The sequence below is a fragment of the Furipterus horrens genome, unplaced genomic scaffold (genome assembly GCF_987537825.1).
Source record: "Furipterus horrens unplaced genomic scaffold, mFurHor1.1.pri manual_scaffold_2, whole genome shotgun sequence".
Classification (NCBI taxonomy): Eukaryota; Metazoa; Chordata; class Mammalia; order Chiroptera; family Furipteridae; genus Furipterus; species Furipterus horrens.
The window spans coordinates 86540213-86553951 of NW_028327172.1; the positions used below are offsets into that span (position 1 = coordinate 86540213).

The window sequence follows — 13739 nt, forward strand, 5'->3', positions numbered from 1 at the left end:
TGGATGATGTCCTCAGCCCCTGTCACCTTGGGAAGAGGGTACAGAGCTGAGGACAGCAAGGGGAATGACAGCATGAGGGCAGTCCAAGAATGGGTGCGAGGAGGAAAAATGAGAGGGGCAGAGGCCAGGGGTGGTGGTTGTTTATCCCTGGCCAATGAATCAGGAGTGGAGGGGAAGAGGGAGAGGAGTCTGCCATGGGAGAAAAGGTGGAGGGAGCTGGCAATGGCGAAGGAGTGTAGGGAGAAGGATGTGGAAGCCCAAGGTCAGAAGAGTCCATTTCGGCAAAAGACATGGGTGGGGAAGAGGTTGGGGAGTCCAGTGACACAGAAGTGTGGACAGAGCTTTGTTGAAGAACAAGAAGTTGGAGCAGGAGGGCGGACAGGAGGAGCAGAGGGAAGGTCAGCTGTGGAGAGTTCAGAAAACCTGCACATAGGGAAGTTTGGACAGCATGCTGTTACCCCTGAGGGAGTTTTCAAGGTCAGTAAGGATTTGAACATCCAATGTCCCACTTTCTGGCCAATGGTGTTGATTATTAAGAGAATATTGAGGCCAGGCAACAGTGGAGAAGAAAATCAACTTTCTTAGTTTTATCTTAGACTCTAATTGAAAGGTCCTGAGGTTCCGACAGAAACAACCCAACGAGGAGTCCTTCAGAGGTAGGGACTGAGACTCTCCCATGGCTCTGAGAGAGAGATGATGCAAAGTGTGAGACTGAGAATTATAGTAAAAATCAGGAAGATTAAGGGGTGTCCCCACTTAAGCCACTGATTCTATGAAGGCCCCAAATGAACTGTCCAGGGGGTGGGCTTCCCCAGTTGCCTCTGGAAGTTCAACTGTGTGGCAATGGATCTGAGGCACAAGGACCCCAAGGAAGATCAACCCAGGCCTAGGATTTTTGAGCACAGAGCCACAGTAGGTTCAGGACGAGACAGTCAACCTGACAAGAAGCTCACTCAATGAGACAAAACTGAAATGGTTGATGTCCAGTGTGAATGAAGGACAAGCCACAGCAAAAGGTCCAGAGGTGGAGGTTGCCAGGTGGGCAGGCCCCACAAGCAAAGTATGAGGGGGATGATAAGAAAGTCCCAACAGACAGGATCAGGGGGTAAGCCTGGGATGTGCTTCCACAGCCCACTGCTCCCCTGGTTGCAAGTTGCCGGTGACCACACTCAGAGTCCCATCCTGGGTTTCTGCACAAAAATATCAGAGCAGCCTTGCTCTGAGAAATCATCTGGAGACCACTGTGGGAGCAGGTAATGAGTTTATTGAGGAAAAAGAGGAACTGGGGTGGAGGGGCCACTCCCGGTCCTCTTCATGAACCTGAAGGAGTCACCCCAGCCAGGATTTCTGCAGGCACACTTTTAAACTTGTCAACCACACATTTCAGCAAGAGTGAATTTGCCATATTAGCATATTCAGTTGAGCATTTGCATCTTGCTGTTGTTTTTCTGATAAGGTTAATTATCGTATCCTGTTGTTGTTGTTCTGATCAGGTTAATATATCCTGTTGTTGTCCTGACTAGGTTTTCAACTGTCTACCTCTGTATTCTGAATATAAGGAAAATTAGGCTCAGAGAGATCAGGCTACCTAACCCAGGTCACATATCAGTAGAGCTAAAATTGAAATCTAAGTTTCTTCTGAGTCCAAGCTTAAGCAAGTGCTGACTTGCTCCCCACCTCCCAATACTTAGTCGCCTTGAAATTTGAGAGCCCAGCTTCTAGAATCCTCATGTTCTCCAAGGCATTGGGTGGCAGAAAAATGGAGTCCCTGCAATGGCTATCTGAATTCTGGAGCAGGCTTGGCAGCTGGGTCCCTGGGTCCCTGGTGTGCACATCTCCACATGCCTCAACAGACATTGTGTAGTCTATTTACCACATCTAAGACCAATTCCCTTTTCCTTCAGTTGCTTTGAAGATAATTGAAGGTACTTACATTGCCTGGGAATGTAAAAAGCAGCTAATGCTGCAATCGATGGCTCTTGCTTAATGCTGTTCCTCCACCCACCCTGAGCAGAAGCTAAGGCAGCCTTCAATGACTGCCTCTGTAGATTTTCCCTGCCAGCTACTTTGTTAATCAAAAAGGGGCTGGAGGTTGAGGTGGCCCTCAGGATAATGGCAGGCAGATTGAGTTGTTAAGCCTGAATAAAATATTTAGTAGCACCATTTGCAAGAATCCACTGGTCTGAGCAGTACTCTCAGCACTGCTGGGGGATGGGGGTGGGGGAGGGTGCCCAACTTGAGCTCTCCAAGCTAGGGGTACTGATTAGCCTGTTCCAGCCTTCAGGGAGGGCGGGAGCAGCAGCTCCAGTTCAGTCTGAGAAAATGCCACAGAGAGGAGTGAGGAGTGGACCAGCCAGGACATGACTTCCTGGCTAGCACCATGCCCAGGGTAGGATGGGACTGCCTCCAGAGGGCAGAATGCCAGACTCTGCAAAAGCTACACCAGCAGCCCCTTAAAGAACATGAAATAGGGATATTCACCATCAGAGAAAGCTTCCATTTTCTCTATCCATCCATACCTCTTCTAAGTCCTAATGCTTTGTACTAGAACTCAAATTATCAGGGGACATTTAACAAGGACCTACAGGACTAGCTCAGAGAAGGAAAACTCTGATTCCAAAAAACCTCCGCTGCCTTGCGGCATACCTCTTCAGGGGAAAGGCTAAGGGAGTAAACCCCGACAGAAAATCCGGAGCCGGAGTCCCTAAGGCGGTTTGACGTTGTAGTCAACACCGGCAACTCCTGCGGCGCACCTGAAGCCAAGCTGTATTGACTCCGTCTTTCCCTTGGATCCTTCAGCTGCGAAGAGAGGGGGGTCTGCTGCATGGGCAACAGCAGACCCTCCATATCACCCTGCCCAGGCTCTGTAGCTTCAGCTTCACTGGAGAGGACACTCCAGCGTCATCGCAAGATGTCGATTCAACACGGGAGGAGACAGATACCGTGTCACTCCCGAGTCGGACTGCACAACCATTCTCGGCGGTGCAGATAGACTCTTAAGAAGCTACACCATCGTCTCTCGAGACGGACGGCTGCTGACGATGACGACAGGACTAGCTGAAGCTTGGGGTTGTGCATGGAAGGAATAGAAAAGATGGCATTTTCCCTTTTCTTCCTTCCTATATTACTCTGAGAACAGAGCATTCTAGTCCTATGTATAACATACCACACCAAACTAACTTTCTCACTTCTAAAATCATGCAATCTCAGCATTACATAAGACTTGGTACAGCATGTGTTCATTCAACATTGGTTGAGCTTCTCACATACTATAATCAGGTATATAGTAAGCCATCTAGTCCATCCTGTAACAGAGCCCACGGGCTTTTCAGTTATGAGGGGCCCGATTGCCTGCCACCAGAAACATAACTCTTTAATACCAGAGTTCGGTGAAAAGAAAAAGAATTGTTTATTTAAAGGTTATATAGATTTAGATTATTGGAGGATTTTTGCCATTGTCTTATTTTCTTTAACACACCCACAAACACATAGTTCTGTCTCCCCCTACCAAACCAGGCTAGTTTTAGAAAAGTCAGGGATACAGTTTCCTTACTTCCCAGACACAGTTTATCTTTACCAGCAGCTCCCAATGAGAAGTTTTGCTTGTGTTGTGGTGCCCTCCAGCTTTTAATGCAGAACCACATGGAGTTCCCAGCCTCCTTGTAAACCACATGGAGTTTTCTTTTCCTTTTCAAAGCCACGTGGTATCCTTTTCCAAAATGCCTGCCGCCTTATTTTCAAATCCCTGACGGCATCCTGCAATGCAGTAGGCAGGGTTACTAATTGCAGCCACTCATAGAATTTTACATAGGTCCTGTAAGCTTCTTGTCACTGTTTTATGGTTAAAGCCTCTCTCATCGCCTTGGGGACCCTGCTCTGTAACAATTCCTCCCTCTCAGACTTAAGACCCTTTATAATCTTAAAAAGGACAATGGGTGAAAGTCTCATGACCCTCTAGCTGCTCCAAGCTGGATATGGTTGTTGTTCTACTTACCCTTGGGTCTAGTAATCCCTAATAGACTCAGAGTGGGTGGCCTTCCCACATGGGGAAGTATTTTGCAAAATCCAGGTTAGTTGGCTGTTTCCAGGCAGTGGCATGCTCAGTTTTCAAGGGCTGGCACTGCTGGATAAGCTGGCATCCTTAACGTATTCTGGGGGCAACAGATTTGGCAACAGGGTTAAAAGGCATCAATGAAACTATAACCACTAGATGAAAAAACGCAGGGGTTAGTTTTCAGTGTCCCACATTAGAACAAAAGAAAAAGACTTATTTGGAGGAAGTTGTGCAAGGCATGTCACATCTATCTAAAGCCCTTTTGCCCACTTTACTTAGTTTGGGCTGAGGGGAATATTTTAGGACTTTCCCCTTTCTCAGACCTCTGAGCCCTTTCTGTCCAAGCCATTAGGACAGAAAAGAGATACCAGTTTTAAAGTGAAGCCCACAGACAACCCCATACTTCACCAACCAAGCCAATTAGTTCAGCCAAAACCTTAAGTCTCAGGAGGCAGTGATGCAGATGGGCTTCTGTGAGGCCTATACATACAGACAATCACTCAGGTAATGAGATCATAGGCTTATGCCCTATGAAAACAGGAAGAACACACATGTTAATTCACAGAACACAATCCACAAACCAGTCTTTGAATTTGCTAGACTGTGGAGACATCCAGTTACAGGGTCTTTGCTGGAATTTGACAGGTCCTTCTAACCTATAAATTAAGCATCCTTGATGATGTCACAGGCTTGGTTTAACTTTCAAATGAGAACAGACTTTAAAGATAGTTAGCTGTACTAGTTTATAATATACCACTGAGATATTGTGATTTTCCTTGAATTATGATTTTTCTTCTTAAGATTACCCTCCTTGTTATTAAAGGGACTGCATTAAGTCCAGTTTTAATTTAGCTTACTTGCATAAACATAACAAGAGTAATGATTGATCATATATGATTTTTTAAGTCTGCTTTGCTGAAACTTATGCAAGGAACCTTCAGGTTGACTGTTAGTCTGCCTGTCAGGGCAAAGAAGTTGAGCCACACACCTGCCATTCAGCCTTGCCTGTAAACACCTGATTTTCCCAAGTCCTTCAGGTTTTCCATTGTGCCTTAAGGTTTCTTCTAGCCATCTTTTAGGGAAGCAATCTTCATTACTTCCCTGAAAGGATTTCCATGAACCACACAACCAACCAAGGTGCCAGGCCTTTTCTCTTGTGGGCTTTTATTACCTTTGAAAGTCAATCCCAGTTCCTCAGGGCTTTTGGTAACAACCAGAGTCTAGGCATGCCTCCTTCAGGCACGACATTCCAGTCAAAGTCTTGGTAAAAAAAAAACCCTTATTAACAACTGGTCTTATTAGTTTTATGCAAAGAAACCTAATGTCATTACTTACTCCTTCAGAATGCCAAATACTGGAGGTATCAGGTAGGGAGAAAAATATATAGTGTGTAGGAAAATTCTTGTCCTTATAATATTTACTAAAATTGCATTTCCATGCCTTATAAATTTTATTATTAAAACCATACAATCCCTTTTCATAACTTTTACAAACTCCTAACAAATATTTTATATACCTTTCACAAACCTTTTTTAATTTTTATGCTTTATATTTTCTTTTGTTCACTTTTCTACATGTGAAGTCTTAACTTTCACTGGGAAACCTCAATTTTCCTTTTCAAGCATAAACAGAACAATAATCCAGAAAACATAGAAAGCTAGGCATTTTCTTACCAGTGTGTCTACTGGCCTCCTAGAGAGATGTGCCTTTGCAGAGACATGCTCACTCACCCAGGCTGAAATGCTCATCAACCCTGAATGACCCTTCCTGGGTCCCAGGTGGCAAAGGCATTTTTCCCTACCAGTTTACAGATGACCTTTCCTAGGTCTTATTGGCCAAAACAGATACAGAGAATTCCAGAACAGAAAGAGGCACCCTTTTTGTCTACCAGTTCACTAATTGGTCTCTTGGCAGAGGTGTGCCCTCTCATCAGTCTACAGATGACCTTTCCTAGGTTTCATTGGCCAAAAACAGATACAGAGAACTCCAGAACAGAGCAGAACAAAATTTAGTGTATATTATATTTTCACAAAATCAGACCACAAGCAGCTGAAGTTTCCTCTTTCCAGGTTTAAAAACTTTCACAACATTTCCATATACTTACCTATTTAGATTTAATTATAACATGCTTTTAATCCTTGTTCTTTTTTACACTGTGAAGGACTATACTCAAACTTACTATGTGGCAGCTATAAGTTCCTAGATTTGCAGAAATATTTTGCAGTTTTTTGAAGCTTAGACCTTGCAAACACCTTGTCCTGCATCAATGACCTGAATATCTAGACATATACCATTTTAAAAACAAAGCACATCACCTGAAGAGCATACCTAACCCACCCACCATTTTGCCCACTTTAAAGAAGGCAGCAGTGTCACATGAGGCATCTTCAAAGATGGCAGCATTCATATGTACTACCCACAAGATGGTGGAGGACCTACATGACTCATCCACCGTGGTGGAGCACTTATGTGGTCTAATTGGCTTGCTTTAAATTGGGAGGCCCCCTATTATACTGGGTTCCTTGGTGGGTTTTGGCGGGGGAGACCCACTCTTCCTCCTGCAGGGCTGGAGCCATTGGCTTTGTGGTCACTTTAGAGGCCATAACCAAAAGGGGTGGTGGGAGGGAAGTCCCTTGAGTTTGCAGAGGGGTGGGTGCTGCAGAAGCCACTCCCACCTGTGGAGGGGGCAGTGCTGCAGGAGCCGCCTCCACCTGGCTGCAGTTTAGTACCAAAATAGCCCCCTTTGTCTATGAGTCTTTGTCCCCTGGATTCAGAGTATTAATGAAGTCTCTCTCCTCATTCTCCATTTCTTCTGGTGTTTTACTATCAGGAAGAAGCTTTGGGACCACCTTTTTCCTCTGCATCATAACTTGTTCCTCCATCTCTGTTAAGGCTTTATTATACAACTCTACAAATGCACTTGCATAATGGATCTCTTCCAAATTTCCCAGTTGTTTGCAGTACCTTTTCAATTGCTTAATGACACAGTAATTCAGGGAACCATTCAAAGGTCACCTTTCCTTACTATCCAAAACATACTCAGGCCAGAATGTTACAATAAAAAAGCAATCTTTTCTTAGACATAGGATAACAACAGTACATATCCAAATTTTCCAGAATTCTCTCTATCAGGCTGCCCTCAGAGATTTGCCCAGAACTGCTTTTATTGACCCAGACATATATGCCAATGGCAATGACTAGAAAAATCCCAAGGACCAGAAAACATATATACCACGTAGGCATCCATAGTTTTATTATTTCCAGGAGTACTCTTTTTTTTTTTTTTTTTGGTTTTTCAATTACAGTTGTCCCATTTTTCCCCCATTGCTCCCCCCACCCAGCCCATCCTTTCTCCCACAATCATATCCCTCCCCGTTGTCCATGTCCATGAGTCATTCATACACGATCCTTGACTAGACCCTTCCCTTACTTATCCCCCTTCTCTCCCTCCCCCTCCCCCCTACTGACTACTATTCTAGTCTTTGCCTATTTAGTTTGTTTGTTTGTGTTGCTCTTTAGTTTCTCCAGGAGTACTCTTGATCAAACAAATATAGTATCCATGACTCTATTATTTCAGAAATAAAATTTTAGTCAAATAGTTTTACTTCTTTAATCCCTTCCCAGATCTGTTTCTTTTTTCACCCTCCAGGCATATTTAGGAGGCTGGCGCCCTCAGGAGGTGTCTCCCCCAGGGGTCGATCTGCCAAGAACAATTATTAAAGCCCCGTGTTGGGCACCAGATTGTAACAGAACCCATGGGCTTTTCAGTTATGAGGGACCCGATTGCCCGCCGCCAGAAGCATAGCTCTTAATACCAGAGTTTGGTGAAAAGAAAAAGAATTGTTTATTTAAAGGTTATATAGATTTAGATTATTGGAGGATTTTTGCCATTGTCTTATTTTCTTTAAACATCCACAAACAAATACTTCTGCCTCCCCCTACCAAACCAGGTTAGTTTTAGAAAAGTCAGGGATACAGTTTCCCTACTTCCCAGACACAGTTTATCTTTACCAGCAGCTCCCAATAAGAGGTTTTGCCTGTGTTGTGGTGCCCTCCAGCTTTTAATGCAGAACCACATGGAGTTCCCAGCCTCCTTGTAAACCACATGGAGTTTTCCTTTTCCTTTCAAAACCACATGGTATCCTTCTCCAAAATGCCTGCCGCCTTATTTTTAAATCCCTGACTGCATCCTGTGATGCAGTGGGCAGGGTGACTAATTGCAGCCACTTGTAGAATTTTACATATGCCCTGTAAGATTTTTGTCACTATTTTATGGTGAAAGCCCCTCCCATCTCTTTGGGGACCCTGCTCTGTAACAATGCCACATTCAATATTTTAATCCACTCTATAGTGCCCCTCCCCAAATTGGCCAATGCTTGAATGCCTTCATGAATAGAAAATGCATTTGCTATTGATCCTCATTCCAAATGACCTTTGTTAGAAATAATTCACTTTAATTAGGCCAAAATATTTTCATTCAGCTACTATTTATAACTTTGACCCTTGCTTCCCTTATTCACTCCCTACCCCCAACCCCCCAGTTATTACCAAAGTCACAACAGAGTCCTTCAGACATCTGAAAATAGCCTCCAGGTTCCTTCTAATTCAGGAGCACGACCAAAATCAATTACTAATCTGAGGAACAAGGTGGACTGCGGCAGTCCTAAGTCTTTTGGATGTCAGCAACTTAATCTTTTCCTAGCTCTTCTCCATCGCATTTATTTGATTTCTCTTTTACTTATTATCCAGGTCTAACACAAAATAGTAGTAATGAAACCTCTCTGAAAGAAGCAGGTTACAAATTATGGATATTAACCCCTTATCAGAGGTATCATATCATTGGTCAATATGTTCTCCCATTCAGTGGGTTGTCTTGTCACTTTTTTGATGGTTTCCTTTGCTGTGCAAGAACTCTTTAGTTTGACACAGTACCATGGGTTTATTTTTTCTTTTGTTTCCCTTGCCTGAGGAGGTATATCATAGAAAATATTGCTACAAGAAATGTCCAAGATTTTACTACTTGTTTTCTTTTAGGATTTTTATAGGTTTGAGTCTAATATTTATGTATTTAAATCAATTTTGAGTTTTTTTCTTGTGTATGGTATAAGGAGGTGGTCTGATTTCATTTTTTGCACATATCTGTCCATTCTTCTCAATAGCATTTATTAACTAGACTGTCTTTACCCCACTGTATGTTCTTGTTCCTTTGTGAAATATTAATTAACCATAAAAGCATGGGCTTATTTCTGGGCTCTTTACTCTGTTCCCTTAATCTATATATCTGTTTTTTTTCATATATATATATATGTTTTTATTCTAGTATCATGCTGTTTTGATTAGTATGGCCTTCTATAGTTTGATATCAGGTAGTGTGATTCTTTCAACTTGCTCTTTCTCAAGATTGTTGAGGCTATTTGGGGTCTTTTGTGGTTTCATATCAATTTTTGGAATAGGGATTAATAACCAAAATTTATAAATAACATAACTGAACACAAAAACAATCCAATTAAAAAATGGGCAGAGGACCTAAGTAGACACTTCTTCAAAAAGAACATACAGATCGCCAATAGGCATATGAAAAGATGCTAAACACCACTCATCATCTGAAAAATGCAAATAAAACCACAATGAGATATCACCTTACACTGGTCAGAATGGCTATAATCAATACATCAACAAACAACAAGTGTTGGCAAGGATGTGGAGAAAAGGGAAACTTCATGCACCATTGGTGGGAATGCAGATTGGTACAGCCATTGTGGAAAGCAGTATGGGGTTATTGCAAAAAATTCAAAATAAAACTGCCTTTAACCCAGTGATTCCACTTCTGGGAATTTATCCAAAGAAACCTGAAACAATAATTCAAAAGAATCTATATACCTATATGTTCATTGCAGTGCTATTTACAATAGCCAAGATCTATAAGTAGCCCAAGTATCCATCAGTAGAAGAGTGGATAAAAAAGCTATAGTACAGCCCTGGCAGGGTGGCTCAGTTGGTTGGAGCGGCATCCCATACACCAAAAGGTTGCAAGTTTGATATCGAGTCAAGGCATGTATAGGAGGCAACTGATTAATGTCTCTCTCACATTGATGATTCTCTCTCTCTCTCTCTCTCTCTCTCTCTCTCTCTCTCTCTCTCTCTCTCTCTCTCTCTCTCTCTCTCTCTCTCTCTCTTTCTCTCTCCCCCCCTCATCAATAAACACATCCTTGGGTGAGGATTTTTAAAAAGCTATGTTACATTTACACAACAGAATGCTACTCAGCCATAAAAAAAAAGGTAATTTTACCCTTTGCAAAAGTCAGTCAGAGAAAGACAAGTACCATATGATTTCACTTATCTTCAGAATCTAATGAACAAATAAACTAACAAACAAAATAGAAACAGACTCATAGATACAGAGAGCAGACTGACAGCTGTCAGAGAGGAGGGAGGTTGGGGGACTGGGTGAAAAAATAAAGAGGTTAATTTAAAAAAACCTCATAGACACAGATAATAGCATGCTGATTACCAGAGAAGGGGAGTGGGGTAAATGGGGGTTAAATGATGATGAAAAGAGACATGACTTGGGGAGGTGAACCCACAATACAATATACAGATGATGTAATACAGAACTGCACACTTGAAAACTATATAATTTTATTAACCAATGTCACCCTAATAAATTTAATTTAAAAAAGAAAAGAAAAAAGCAGGTTACAAAATCCTTGTTCTTGTTTGTGACAGATTGGCTTGTAGCAAATTCTCTTGCTAAAAAACTTAAAAAAAAAAAACTGTTTAAAAATATTCAGAAAGTTACCAAGGCAGCCAGGACTTATGAGCCAAAACCCTAGAAAGAAGAGAAATTAATTGAGAAGCACCTACACTCAGTATTGCTTTTGAGGTGATTCACTATTTTATGTGCAGTAGTTCAGAGACTGAAAAGAAGACAAGCATAAAGTAGGAGCTAAGATACCAGGTAGCTAAGCAGAGCTTTTTTATTTCAGGCCCATGAGGCTGATGAGACATAAACCAATTTCAGAGCTACCAAGGCATACAGGATATAAAGGTTGAGATCCTGGAGAGAAGAGAAGGTCAAAGAAGTGAGCCCAATATTCAATGCCAATTTCTCTCAAGTATTTTTGATCTATAAGTAGTGGCCCAGGAACTCAGAAACCCAGCCAAAATGTGACTATGAGGCTGGGAAATTAAAAAGAGCTTTTAGCGCTCAGATTCTCACTACCAAGGAGCTAGAAGGGAAATGAGGTTTGCTAAGTTGCACCCCCTTCCTAACAAGATCTTCATCCTAATGCATATCAAGAAATGAAGAAAAATTGCATGTGTCAAAAAGGACCATGGCCATGTGCAACCTACTTACTGTACTATCTGCACTTGATATGCCCAAGGACAAGGCCTTCCAGAAATTCATCATTCAAAACAGAGCAGAGGCCACAGCCATCATAGATATTTTCAAAACAAGTGTCTTCATCTCCTATGTGCTTCCCAAGCTCTATGTAAAACTACATTGATGTGTGAGTTGTGCCATTCACAGCAAGGTGGTCAGAAAACATTCTCATGAAGTCTGGAATGCCAGAATACCCCCATCCCAATTTAGATCTGTGGGTGTTGCCCCACAACCTCCACCAAAGCCCATGTAAGTGGCTGAGTTCTTAAGGACTGAAGAAAAACTGTCCTCTGGGAAAAATAAATTTAAAAAAACTATACTTTACAAAAAGAGATTTTAGTAGACTTACAGTACTAGGGAAACAAAAATGAGAGACTACCAGGGAGGACGAGGCTTGGTAAACATTGCAGGATTTTATTTGGGACCCATGAAGTGTTAAACCTGAAGAGTAAAAGTGAGTCGACTAGAACTCAGCTTCAAATACAGGTCATCTTCCTCTACTCTCATTGACTAAGTAAATCTTAACTGGAAAAAGATAACATTCAGAGACTATAATTTTTCATAAGAATGCCTGGTATTCAATAAAAATGACTAAGCAGTCTAGGACACAATGAAATAGCTGAGAACCAGAATAAAGAACAGATGATAGTAACAGATTCACAGCTGAACCAAATATTAGTGTTTTCAGGCATAGACTTTAAAATAACTGTGATGAATATCTTCAAGAAAATAGATCAAAATGGTAAATATTAGAAAAATACCCACTGTGGAACCTTTTTTAAATATAATTTTAGAACTAAAAATATATAATAAGTGAAATCAATAAATTGGATTTAACAAGAGATTAGGCACTTTTCAAGGGAGGAATAAATTGAAATGATATGGTGGAAGGCAATAGCCAGACTGATAACACGAGAGAGTATTTTTAAAAGATGAAAATGTAGAAAAGAGTATAAGACATATGGGACATGGTGAAAATATCTAACATATGTAACACTGAACTCCCAGGAGAAAAAAAGATTTTAATAATGTGGCATAAACAATATTTGAAGAATAATGGCTGAGAATTTTCTAAAACTGAAGAAAGACATCAAGACACTCAGAGAACCTCAGCAAGATAAATGTGTACCTATGCATATTATAGCAAAATTGTTGAAAACTCAGAACCAAGAGAAGAATTTAAAGCAACAAGAGAATAAAACCCATATTACTTTCAAATGAGTAATAATAAAACATGGATAACTTCTTAACTGAAATGATGAAAGTGGTAAAAGTAATGATTTTCCATTTATTGTAAAAAATCAAAGATCCATGTTGTAATACCAGTAGTAGCCACTAAAAGAGTAGCAAAATCCTTTACAACTAAAACAGTGTTAGAAATCATAAAATATACTTGGTTAACTCAAGAGAAGAAAGAACATTTCGGTCAAGATGGAGGCATAGGCAGACATGCTTCACCTCCGTGTGCAACCATAAGAAGGATCACAACTAACCTCAAAACAAAAAACACCCAGAACTTCCAAAAAAGTCAAACTGTATAGAAGTCTGACAACCAAGGATTTAAAGAATCCATATCTATCTAGATGAGTAGGAAAGGTGAAGATGGGGAGCAGAGGCTGACAAGACGTGGTGTTGCAGTGGTGGTAGCCAGTGGAATGGGCAGTCCCACATTCACATGTGGTGAGTAAAAATCAGGAGGGATTTCCGGGGAGCAAGCAACCCAAGCCCCAAGCCAGACCACAAAGCTCAGGGTTCTGGAGCCAGAAAAATAAAGCCTCATAACTTCTGACTATAAAAACCAGTGGGTGTTGGGGCAATGGAGGAAATTGTCAGTCTCTCGGGAAAGTCTGTTTAAAGGACCCGCACAGTCCTAGAATGTATGCAAAATCACCTACTCTGGGAACAACCACCAGGACAACAGCTAGAAGGGCACCAGTTGTATACGGGAAGTGGATGAAGTGACTGGAAACAGGACGAGTTCTGAGCAAGCCTCCAGCAGCCAGATAGTGGCATTGTTCCCTCTCCAACCCCTCCCACACATAAAGAGCCAAAAACTGGTGAAGTGGGTTGCCCCATCTTCACAAATACCTAAGGCTCTACCCCATACAACTTAACAGGTGCACTAAGACAGGGAGTCAAAGCAACTCTACCTAATACACAGAAACAAACACAGGGATGCTGCCAAATTGAGGAGGCAAAGAAATACGGTGAACAGAACAAAACCCCAGGAAAATGAACTGAAAGAAACAGAGATAGACAGACTATCAGTTTCAGAGTTCAAAATGCTGGAAATAAAGATGC

General features: G+C 41.6%; 1 pseudogene; it reads left to right on the forward strand.

Annotated features, from left to right (window-relative positions):
• Positions 1–222: 222 nt before the first annotated feature.
• LOC150018972 (small ribosomal subunit protein eS26 pseudogene) lies at positions 223–11691 on the forward strand (annotated as a pseudogene).
• Positions 11692–13739: the final 2048 nt, after the last annotated feature.